Source organism: Dermacentor andersoni, chromosome 1 (genome assembly GCF_023375885.2).
Source record: "Dermacentor andersoni chromosome 1, qqDerAnde1_hic_scaffold, whole genome shotgun sequence".
In the NCBI taxonomy this organism is placed as follows: domain Eukaryota; kingdom Metazoa; phylum Arthropoda; class Arachnida; order Ixodida; family Ixodidae; genus Dermacentor; species Dermacentor andersoni.
In genome coordinates this window covers 8,635,294-8,645,298 of record NC_092814.1, presented here as the reverse complement: position 1 = coordinate 8,645,298, position 10,005 = coordinate 8,635,294, and the positions used below count along the sequence as shown (strand labels likewise).

Genomic DNA, 10,005 nt, shown 5'->3' with positions numbered 1-10,005 from the left:
CCAGTCAGATGCTTGGACTTCTGAAAAAGTATTTGCAAGGTTTTCCTTCCAACTCAGTATTGTAACTGACGCCTCTCAGAAGTACGAGAGTGGTATTTTCCATGCAGCATTGCCATGAATACAAGTCAAGATCCATAAGTATGTGTCGCATATGTAATTGTGCTCGCCAAATGTTTCTATCCATATATCACTGAAAAGTACAAAGAATTCATTTCTGAATTGTCGCAACATTTATTTTTCATTCCATCTTCAAGAAATTTGTTTATTTCTTTTCCTAGTCACTGTGGACTTGCAAACATTGAAGTTTTGGATAGTTTGGCAAAACATTGCATAGTGGGCATGTTTTTTTTTTTTTTTTTATTGTCTTACCCTTCTGACTGGCCAAATTCTGTTGACACTAACAGTGAATCCCTCCTTGCCATACTGGATTACAAATATTTTGCACTTCCTTGGAAGGTCTGTTCATGTGCCTCATAAGAGTACACGGTGCCATTTAGTATTCTATAAAGTCGAATTCGGCACTTACACCTTCAATTGAGCAAGTGTAGGTTTGTATTGCGATGGAAATAAGAACATGAGTGCTTCTTAAATTGTCTTCATCGCCTTGCTGGTGCCTTCTTCAATGTACAAAAATGGCTTGTAACAATATTGTTAAATGTTTCGTGTGAGGATATGGAATACAATGACTTTGTCCTTTTCCGCTGAAGGTATTCAGCTGGAAAAAAAAATTGACAGCTACCCCTTTTGCACGTTGACCTTCGAATATTGTAGCTAACATTGTGAGCAGCCTGGGGTGTGCCTGAAGAGTAATGTGTTTGTGCATGATCATGTTGTTGCTGCTGGGAAGATGACATCTTAGGCACATTTTTTTCATACAGTTAACACAAATATTTCCATCTTTCCCCTTGTGGTAGACCTGGTTGTTTTTTAGTTACTTTGTAAATTATGTTACTTATCAGTATTATGTACTATCAAGTTAGTGGGGATATGAAGTGATTTGATGTACTTATGGAGAATCCTAGCCAATCCCACATCAAGGGTATGTGGGAACACTTTATTTTTATCCAGCAAGTTAACTGGGCGGGCTTCAACCTGCCTAGACATCTGCCCTTGGGCTCTGGCGGTGTTGTCGGCCTGCTGGACTGCCCACAGCTGGATCTTCTGGGGCTGAGCGGAGCAGTCATAGGTATACATCATTATCAACATCATACAACAGTCATTATAGTCTCTCTTCTTGTGGTAAGAGTGTATCCCAAAGCCCATTTTGGATGCTGCAGAGCAGTTGAGATTTAGACATCAATGCCAGCTCACAAAGCACATCATACGGCAATCAGCCAGTCACCTGCACAGATGAAGAATTGTGCAGCCAATCATACTGTTTCTGTTGTCATTGGCAGAGATTTTGATTGTACACAGTGCGAATAAATTGTAGGACCACAAAAAAATGTGATGGCAGTGGCCATATGGTTGAAATTATGTAGTAGTTTGCGACCAGAATTAGCTCAAGCCCTGCTGAAAGTCTGCGGTATACAAAATTTATAAAGTGCTGGTTTTCATATGCTGTAGCTGCTATGTGCATTAAGCTCACAACTGTCTTCTGGGCAACATCACTCAGGAATGCCCACTCCAAACACTGTCGCATGCACTTCGACAGCATCTGCTTTGATCTACTTGATTGCATATCAGTAAAGATGGGTCTAGTTCAATAAAGATGAACTCTGCTGCATTTGAATGGAAGCAAACACTCAGCCTAGCAGGTTTCGAGAACTTTTACTCTGACAAAATGACAAAATAAAAATTATTTGAAAGAAGTGATGTAACGCTGATGAGGTTTTGGCATGAATTTCAGCATGCTTGGCCTTCCTATCGTCTAGGATTTAGATGATAACCTTTAAAGACAAGTGTCCGTCATGCTTACATGTAAAGAAGCACCGACATTAAACTTTTGTACTGAATGTTTTATGTTAATCTGGTTGCACGTGGCAGCTTTTATGACCACACCATAGCACTGAAAGCAGGGTGTGCTTTGAATGAGTCTTAATGTGTGCCAAGACCTGCTTCACTAAATAAAATTTCTTTCGACGCTTCTCAAACAGCTAAATTAAAATTAATTCTGGTGTTCTATAAGCCACAACCACGATACGAGGCATGCTATAGTTGCGGACTCTGGCTTCATCACCTGAGGTTCTTAATGTGCACCCACTTCACAGTACACAAGCGTTCTTGTATTTCACCCCCATCCGAATGCAATCGCCATGGCGAGGATCGAACACGTGACCTCAGTAGCACAATGCTTCTCGGACATTTCGGTGCATTCAGCACAACACGAGTCTGCATCACAAGCTTTTCTACTGCCACTTTTCAGGGAGCATAGAGCGTCACCCTCACCTTCCAAGTGGCTCCTCCCATTACACATCAAATGTTCACCAAGACAGAAAAAAAAGACCAACGTTGTGGTGCAGAGATGTCCTGACATGCTCGGTTTTCAGTGACCTAATACTGGCATGGTTTACTCATGAACAAATGGAGCGTGCATCATTTCTTTGTGACCTACCATGCCATGATATCACCAGATCAAGGAGCCACACTGTCCTTGGCACATTTTTAAATGTTTGCATGAAGAATATATTTGTTGTGCACAGATAAAATTTGAAGTTTGATTGACAGGTACGCACACATAAGAAAAAAATTGTGCCTGGAAACTCTGCAATGTTTAAGTGAGCTTGACTAATTCTTGCGATTTTACACATTTCGGATGACTACAGGCCACTCATTACCGTTATGCCAGCTGTTGCACTTTTTAGACGTGCTATGTTTGCCCCGGTTTTATACAGCGATCATAGGTAGCCACCACCATACCATGCTGGTAGAATAATTTAAAAGTAAATTTTAGTAAAAATGGGCTTGCTTCATGTTGAAATCCATAAGCATGTCATTGTAAATGGGAGCCAGAAGCAGAAGCATACTGTATTATGGTATTGTGCCACACCATGCAAAGTCAAATTATTGTGCCACTCCCCACTCTTGCTGGTAAAACCTGCTGGTGAAGCATTGCGAGGCGACTTTCAAGGTGTGCTACGCTCTTCCCGAAATGGCGTCGGAGGCGGCCATCTATTTTGCCTACAGGACGAAAAGTCCCTGGCCAGGAATCTGTCAAACATGCGGAAATAGCTGTCAATTACACTACTGAAGTTCTAGAGATGATTTGTAGTTTTGCTCTCAGGTTGCAGAACACAGCAATGCTGTAGCAAGCAGCGTGGTGAAAGCTGTTTCAGGGCTCTACCATGGCATAGACAGCACTGCATGCACATACTATGTACACGCATGAGGTTTTAGCAGCAGTACTTACAGTAAATTGTATTTGTGCAGCTTCACTCTGTTTTAACATTGCCAGGTGTTAAAATCTGTGGTAAAAGGTCAATCTCTTTTGTTTGATTTGTTTGTACACAAAAAGCGTGTGTGCATGGAAGAGGTTAAGGCTACTTTATCAAGCCAAAATGTTTCCTGGCATGATAAAGCAAAGCCTTACGCATTTCAGTCTGTAGTCACTCACTGCACTTTCAAAAACACAATAAGAACAGGGAGCACAGGAAAACACACAAGCAGTAGTTCAGCAATTTATTTGAAACAAAAGCAGCTTTATTTTACAGAATGACCACATTCCCAAAAAGCAACCACATGCTATGTACGTAGTAGAGCCAACATATGTTAATTGCACGGCTGTTAATGTGTTCTGCCTTTATATGTGCAATGTTTCTTCAAGTATCAAAGTGTGCCCCTACTTTGTAACTTGTCCTTCTAATTTGAACAATCACAAGAAGCCAACAAACACTGACACCAAGGACAACATAGGGGAAATTACTTGTGCTTAATAAATTAAATAAAGAAATGATAAACTAATAGAAATTAAAGTGGATGAAAAAACAACTTGCCGCAGGTGGGAACCGAACCCACAACCTTCGCATTTCGTGTGCGATGCTCTACCAATTGATCTACCGCGGCGCTGTTTCCCCATCCACTTTCTTGGGTATTTATGTGTCCTAGTAGAACCCTGGGAGTGTTAGCCAGCGCCACCACTCACAGACCTTGGCGACAGACATGGAACATCCTTTCTGCCGCAGGCGTAACGAGAATGTGACATTTTTGGGTGACGGAAACCGGCTACCTGAAGGCATAAGTTCTCATGACGCCTGCGGCAAAAAGGACATTCCACATCCGCCGCCAAGGTCTGTGAGTGGTGGCGCTGGCTAACACTCCCAGGGTTCTACTAGGAAGGTTGTCAGCCTGGTTACGCCCACTGCAGGGCAAAGGCCTCTCCCATACTTCTCCAACTACCCCGGTCATATACTAATTGAGGCCATGTTGTCCCTGCAAACTTCTTAATCTCATCCGCCCACCTAACTTCCTGCCGCCCTCTGCTACGCTTCCCTTCCCTTGGAATCCATTCCGTAACTCTCAATGACCATCAGTTATCTTCCCTCCTCATTACGTGTCTTGCCCATGCCCATTTCTTTTTCTTGATTTCAACTAAGATTCTACTAAGGTTCTACTAAAACTAAGGTTCTACTTAAATTGAGGACGACGCAACGAGCTATGGAAAGAAGAATGATAGGTTTAACGTTAAGGGATAAGAAAAGAGCAGATTGGGTAAGGGAACAAACGCGAAGTTAAACCGCCACTTTAATTTGGCTTTAATCCGAAGCAAGTTTCTGGCACGAAAAATAGCTGCGTGCGCACTCTGTCGATGCAGTGCGAGCGAAGCCGGGATTTTGAAACATGCTAGCCTATTACATTGCTTTTCACGTTATGTGCGTGGTCAGAGCGGCGCTTCAGCCGCATTATCAAGGGGCTTTTGTTATGAATGTGATCAATCGGCCTTGAGAGACGGATAATAAGTGTGACGTAGAGAGGAAGGAATAGCTGCAAAGCCGCAAAACCTGCTGTTGGTGCTCCTTCCAGACCATTATCAAGGTGATGTGCTGTCGCTTTGGGTTTGCGACAGGGAATGCAGTTGCTTTTATTTATTTATTTATTTATTGTACATACTTTCAAGGCCGGCAGGCACAACAGAAAGGAGTGGTAGAGTACATTATTTGCAGAACGAGAGAATAATAAAAAAATAATGCAGGAACTATAAGGCACTTTGAACAGCAAGCTTGAAATTGGTGCTGTCACAAATGGTGACTAAGGAGGCGGGAAGGTGGTTCCATGCAGTGGCGGTTCTTGGTAAGAATGAAGAATGGTATAAGTTAGTGCGGCAAGATGGCACTTCAACTTTGTGTTGATGATCGATGCGAGATGAGATGTAACTGGGTCTGGTGAAGAGATTTTCTTTCAAGAAAGGATTGAGGTAGTATAGTTTATGAAAAAGACAAAGGCGAGAATGCTTGCGACGTAGTGAAAGGTCAGGTAGATCTAATGTTTTTTTCATGGATGTTACGCTAGAATGACGTGAATAATTAGAGAGGATAAAGCGCGCTGCGCGGTTCTGAATGCTTTCAAGTGAATTAATGAGATTGGAATGAGCAGGGTCCCATATGGCACACGCATATTCTAATTTTGGACGGACAAGCGTTTTGAGCATGGTAAGCTTTAGTGAGGTCGGAGCGGATGCAAAGTTACGTCTTAGATAACCTAATGTTCGGTTAGCATTGTTAGTGATATATTCAACATGCATGTTCCACGAAAGATTGCTAGTAATATGCAGGCCAAGATACTTATAAGAGTTAACAACCGACAGGACAGTACCATTAATAGAATAGCGGGGCGGATCAGAAGGGGTAGAGCGGCAGGAGATACGCATATGTTTGCATTTATTTGTGTTAAGCTGCATTTGCCATTTGTTACACCAATTTGATACACTAACCAGATCATCTTGAAGCTTACTGGAATCATTAAGGTTAGTTATTTTGTGGTAGATGACGCAGTCGTCCGCGAACAGCCTAATGATTGAGTTAGAGATACAGTCAGGAAGGTCATTAATATAGATGAGAAAAAGCAGGGGCCCCAGTACGGATCCTTGCGGTACACCGGAGGTAACTGAACAAGGTCTAGAGGTATAATTATTAGCGGTTACATACTGGGTCCTGTTAGAGAGAAAATCCTTAATCCATGCAAATATGTTCGGGTCAATATTAAGAAGAGAAAGTTTGAAAATAAGTAAATCATGAGAAACAGAATCAAAAGCTCGCGAGAAGTCCAGAAATACACAGTCAGTATCAAGTTGCTGATCTACATTAATAAACAAGTCATTGGTAAAAGACAAGAGTTGGGTTTCGCAGGAAAAGAATTTTCTAAATCCATGTTGTGCGTTGTTAAAGAAAGAATTCATCTCGAGGAAATTAATGAGGTGTGAATAAATTATGTGCTCTAATATTTTACTTGGAATGCATGTCAATGAAATTGGTCGAAAATTATTGGAGGAATGAGTGTCACCTGATTTATGGACCGGAACCACCTTTCCCACCTTCCAGTCTTTGGGTAGGGTAGAAAGCTGTAGGGACTGGTCAAAAATCTTTGATAAAATAACACTTGAAAAAACTTCAGTACACTTTAGCATTTTTGAATTAATGAAGTCGGGACCACAGGATGAAGAAATTTTTTGATTTCTGATAAGTTTGCCGATGCCAATCCAGTCAAGCGAGATAGGATCCATAGGCGGAAAACTTGGGGACGATAAGAATGGAAAATTTGGCTGTACTGATCGCTGAAAAAGTGACGAGAAGGTATTATTCGGAATTTCGCAGCACTCGTGAGTTGGAACTGGCACGTCTGATTGGATTAATTGAAGAACATTCTTTTTAGTACCTGCAACAATAGACCAAAACTTCCGTGGGTTAGAAACCAGAAACGAGGGCAGAGTATTATTTAGGAATGTGTTTTTGGCACTGGCTGTTGCCGAACAATATTCACTGGCAATGCGGTGATATCGAGACCAATGATCAGGATGATTTGTAGCTTTAGCGCGGCGAAACACCCGTTTTTTTTTGTTGCGCAGGCGCTTTAGTGCATTATTAAACCATGGTGATCGGGGGTTAGAAGGCACTCTTCTTTTAGGTATGTAGCGGTCAATTATCGATAGAAGTTTGTTTTTATAGAGAGACCAGTTTTCATCAACTGTTCGTTGCGAAAAGTTCATTAAGTAGTTCGTAATGAAAGACTCAAATTCGGCTGTTATTGACGAGGCATCAGCTCTGTTGTACTCTAAAATAATCTTTGAGCTTTTTTTAGTAGTAACATGCGCGTTAAGAGTGAAATGGATCATTACATGGTCGCTTATACCTTGCAGGAACGTTAGAGGTGAAACCAAGTTGGGGGCAGTGGTAAGAATGAGATCCAGGATATTGGCAGAAGTCAGTGTAGTGCGCGTGGGGTAGTGTACAAGTTGAATAAGGTTAAAATCGCGGCACAGGTCCAAAAATTCTAAAAATTGAGGACAACTCTGTTTCGCAACTACGTCATCCTTCGACCACACAACATTGGGAAAATTCAAGTCCCCTAGTATAAACAAGGGTGATGTGGGGTATCTAACAATGAGGTTATTAATCACATCATGAAGTTCATGGCAAAACGAAATAGGGGCAGCGGGTGGTCTATAACAGGCACAGAAAATAAACTCGCAATTGGAAATGACAACCCGTACACACACAAGTTCTAATGACGATGTAATCGGAATGATGTGAGAAACAAGAGCATCTTTGACACCGATAAGAACTCCCCCTCCTGATCGAATGTCGCGGTCATATCGGTATAGGCTATAAGTATTTTCGCAATCCAGTATTTCACTGCTGCTTATTTTTGCTGACAGCCACGTTTCCGTAATGATAACAATGTCAGCAGAACAGGAATCAATGGCTGATGATAAAGCTATGCGTTTGTTGAGTACACTTCGTGCATTAGTGAATAGTATTGATAGGCTTTTGACGTTTTGGTGTACGGCAGATAGCTATGAAGAATCATTCACCTGGGCGGCAGCGGACTCAGGTACGGCGGCTGGCACGTGTGAAGGGGGATACATTTCACAGATGCTATCGGTGGCTGCGCAGTAAACGTATGTTTTTTTTGTTAATGATTAGTTTATTATAACGAAGTGTAAAATTCTGTTTGCTGGCGTTTCCGAAGTCTATAAGTCTCTTACGCAATTGCCTGGTATTTTTGCAGAAATCCTCACCTACAGATACACCAGAGCCCTTTAGCTTTGCCCTCAAGGAAAGGATGCTTTCTTTAATCTTAAGTGCCGAGAACATAATTATGGGGCGGGTTTTATTCGCAGAAAACGACCCCAATCGGTGCGCTCTAGATACAGCCTTGTCTGGAATAGAAATATCGAAATGCATTGACAGTATGTCCCGAATTCGGGTTTCAGACTCAGCCCAAGTCTCTGTGGGACTGTCAGTGAGACCATAAAAGAGCAGGTTATCCCTCCTTGATCGATCCTCAAGGTCGTCAAGGCGAGAGGCAAGGATACTGTTTTCGTTTTTGACTGCTTCCTTGACTGCTTCCTCGATTTCGGCCATAGGTGGAGAGTTCTCGAAATTCTCTACAAAGGATTCTACTTTAGTTAGCCTGGTAGTTAAATCAGATACGGTTTGAGCGAGTGCGTCTTGTTTTTGTTTAAGTTCACCTAGTGCACCCATAACTTCGGCATGTCTCGAGTCAATTTTAGACGACAGGTCGCTGATTACCGCAAGTAATTGTGTATACTGTGCACTAGAATCATTGAGAGGCCCGGGATTCGTCTCGACATCGCCACAAACCAGTAATGCCCTTGCCACTAGTACACAATCACAAAAGCATTGGAATAACACACTTGGGCACGGGATAAGCAGCAAACAGATTGTTCGATCGCTTACTAAGAAGTGATGGTTTTTTACCAACCTGCATGTAGAACAGAAACGGGTTTGTGAGCGACGAATGCATTGTCCCCGCTATCCCGTGCCCACTGAAGGCCGAAGTCGGATCCGCCGCCCTTTTGTACTCTTCTGATGAGACTGTCGGTGACGATGCCGCTGGCCAGCCGCTGACTGAAGGGACGCCGTAATCCAAGTAAGGAAGATAGCATGCTCCATCATGGTCGAAAGTTGGTGCCGATGGCGGCGTTATCGGTGTAACTGCTGATGCTTCGGACGAGAGATATGCTCCCAGCAAAGTGACGATCTGCATGTAGAACAGAAACGGGTTTGTGAGCGACGAATGCATTGTCGCCGCTATCCCGTGCCCAATCGTTTATTGGAGGGCACTGCTTTATGACGCGGGTGGGAGCACAGTCATGTGTTATTTATCATATTTCGTGAGGTTTGTTTGCCAGTCTCAAAAAAATTGCACGCAATTAGTATGTCGCTGAAAACACAGCAGTTAGATGTCATTTGAGGATGCCTGGGGGCGCCTACAAATGCCTCATTGGCCCTTCGTCATCTGCTCGGACATGACTCGCTCGCCGCCGCGCTGCCGCTATCCCTGCGATCTGCCCCACGGCGCGTCGCGTGATAGAAGCAATTAATGGAACTTGAAATCGAACATCACAATATACGGGCCCTGCATTGCCTGCGCGAAATAAAATCAAAGAGTGTGGTGCTGGCGGTGCGTGCTGGGCCTTGAAATTGAGGAACAGAGTGCGGCACTCCCGAACTAGAGAAAAAAGGGCAGCCAAATAAGAGGTCTCCACAATACTCCAGGGAGCGCTGAACCAGCCTAGGTTGAACCCTTCTGATTGCTTAACAGCGATCTGCGAGCTATTCACGCTGGCGATATCTCTGGGAATTCGATCTCACCATACAAATATCTTCTTGGCATTGGCTTTGAACCGGCGGTCACGGGAAAGCTGACCCAGCCCTTCTACCGGCCAACACAGTAATTGCGAGAGCAACTTTGTGGACAGTGTCGGCAGCAGAGATCTAGGCCATTCCGATTAATGTTTCGCGTCCGATCGACCTCTGGAGCTGCAGGCCCGTGGGGATGAACCGCAGCGCGCAATTGCTTCTTCTGCGTGGAATGACCACTGGTACG

The 10,005-nt window shown here is 43.3% G+C and overlaps 1 long non-coding RNA gene across 1 annotated transcript; it reads right to left on the bottom strand.

Annotated features, from left to right (window-relative positions):
* Positions 1–1,040: 1,040 nt before the first annotated feature.
* Positions 1,041–8,982, bottom strand: LOC140215538 (uncharacterized). Its single transcript, XR_011892395.1, has 2 exons — positions 8,878–8,982; positions 1,041–1,342 (listed from the first exon to the last, which is right to left on the bottom strand). It is a non-coding gene; the product is annotated as an uncharacterized lncRNA (long non-coding RNA).
* Between the last annotated feature and the right edge of the window lie 1,023 nt (positions 8,983–10,005).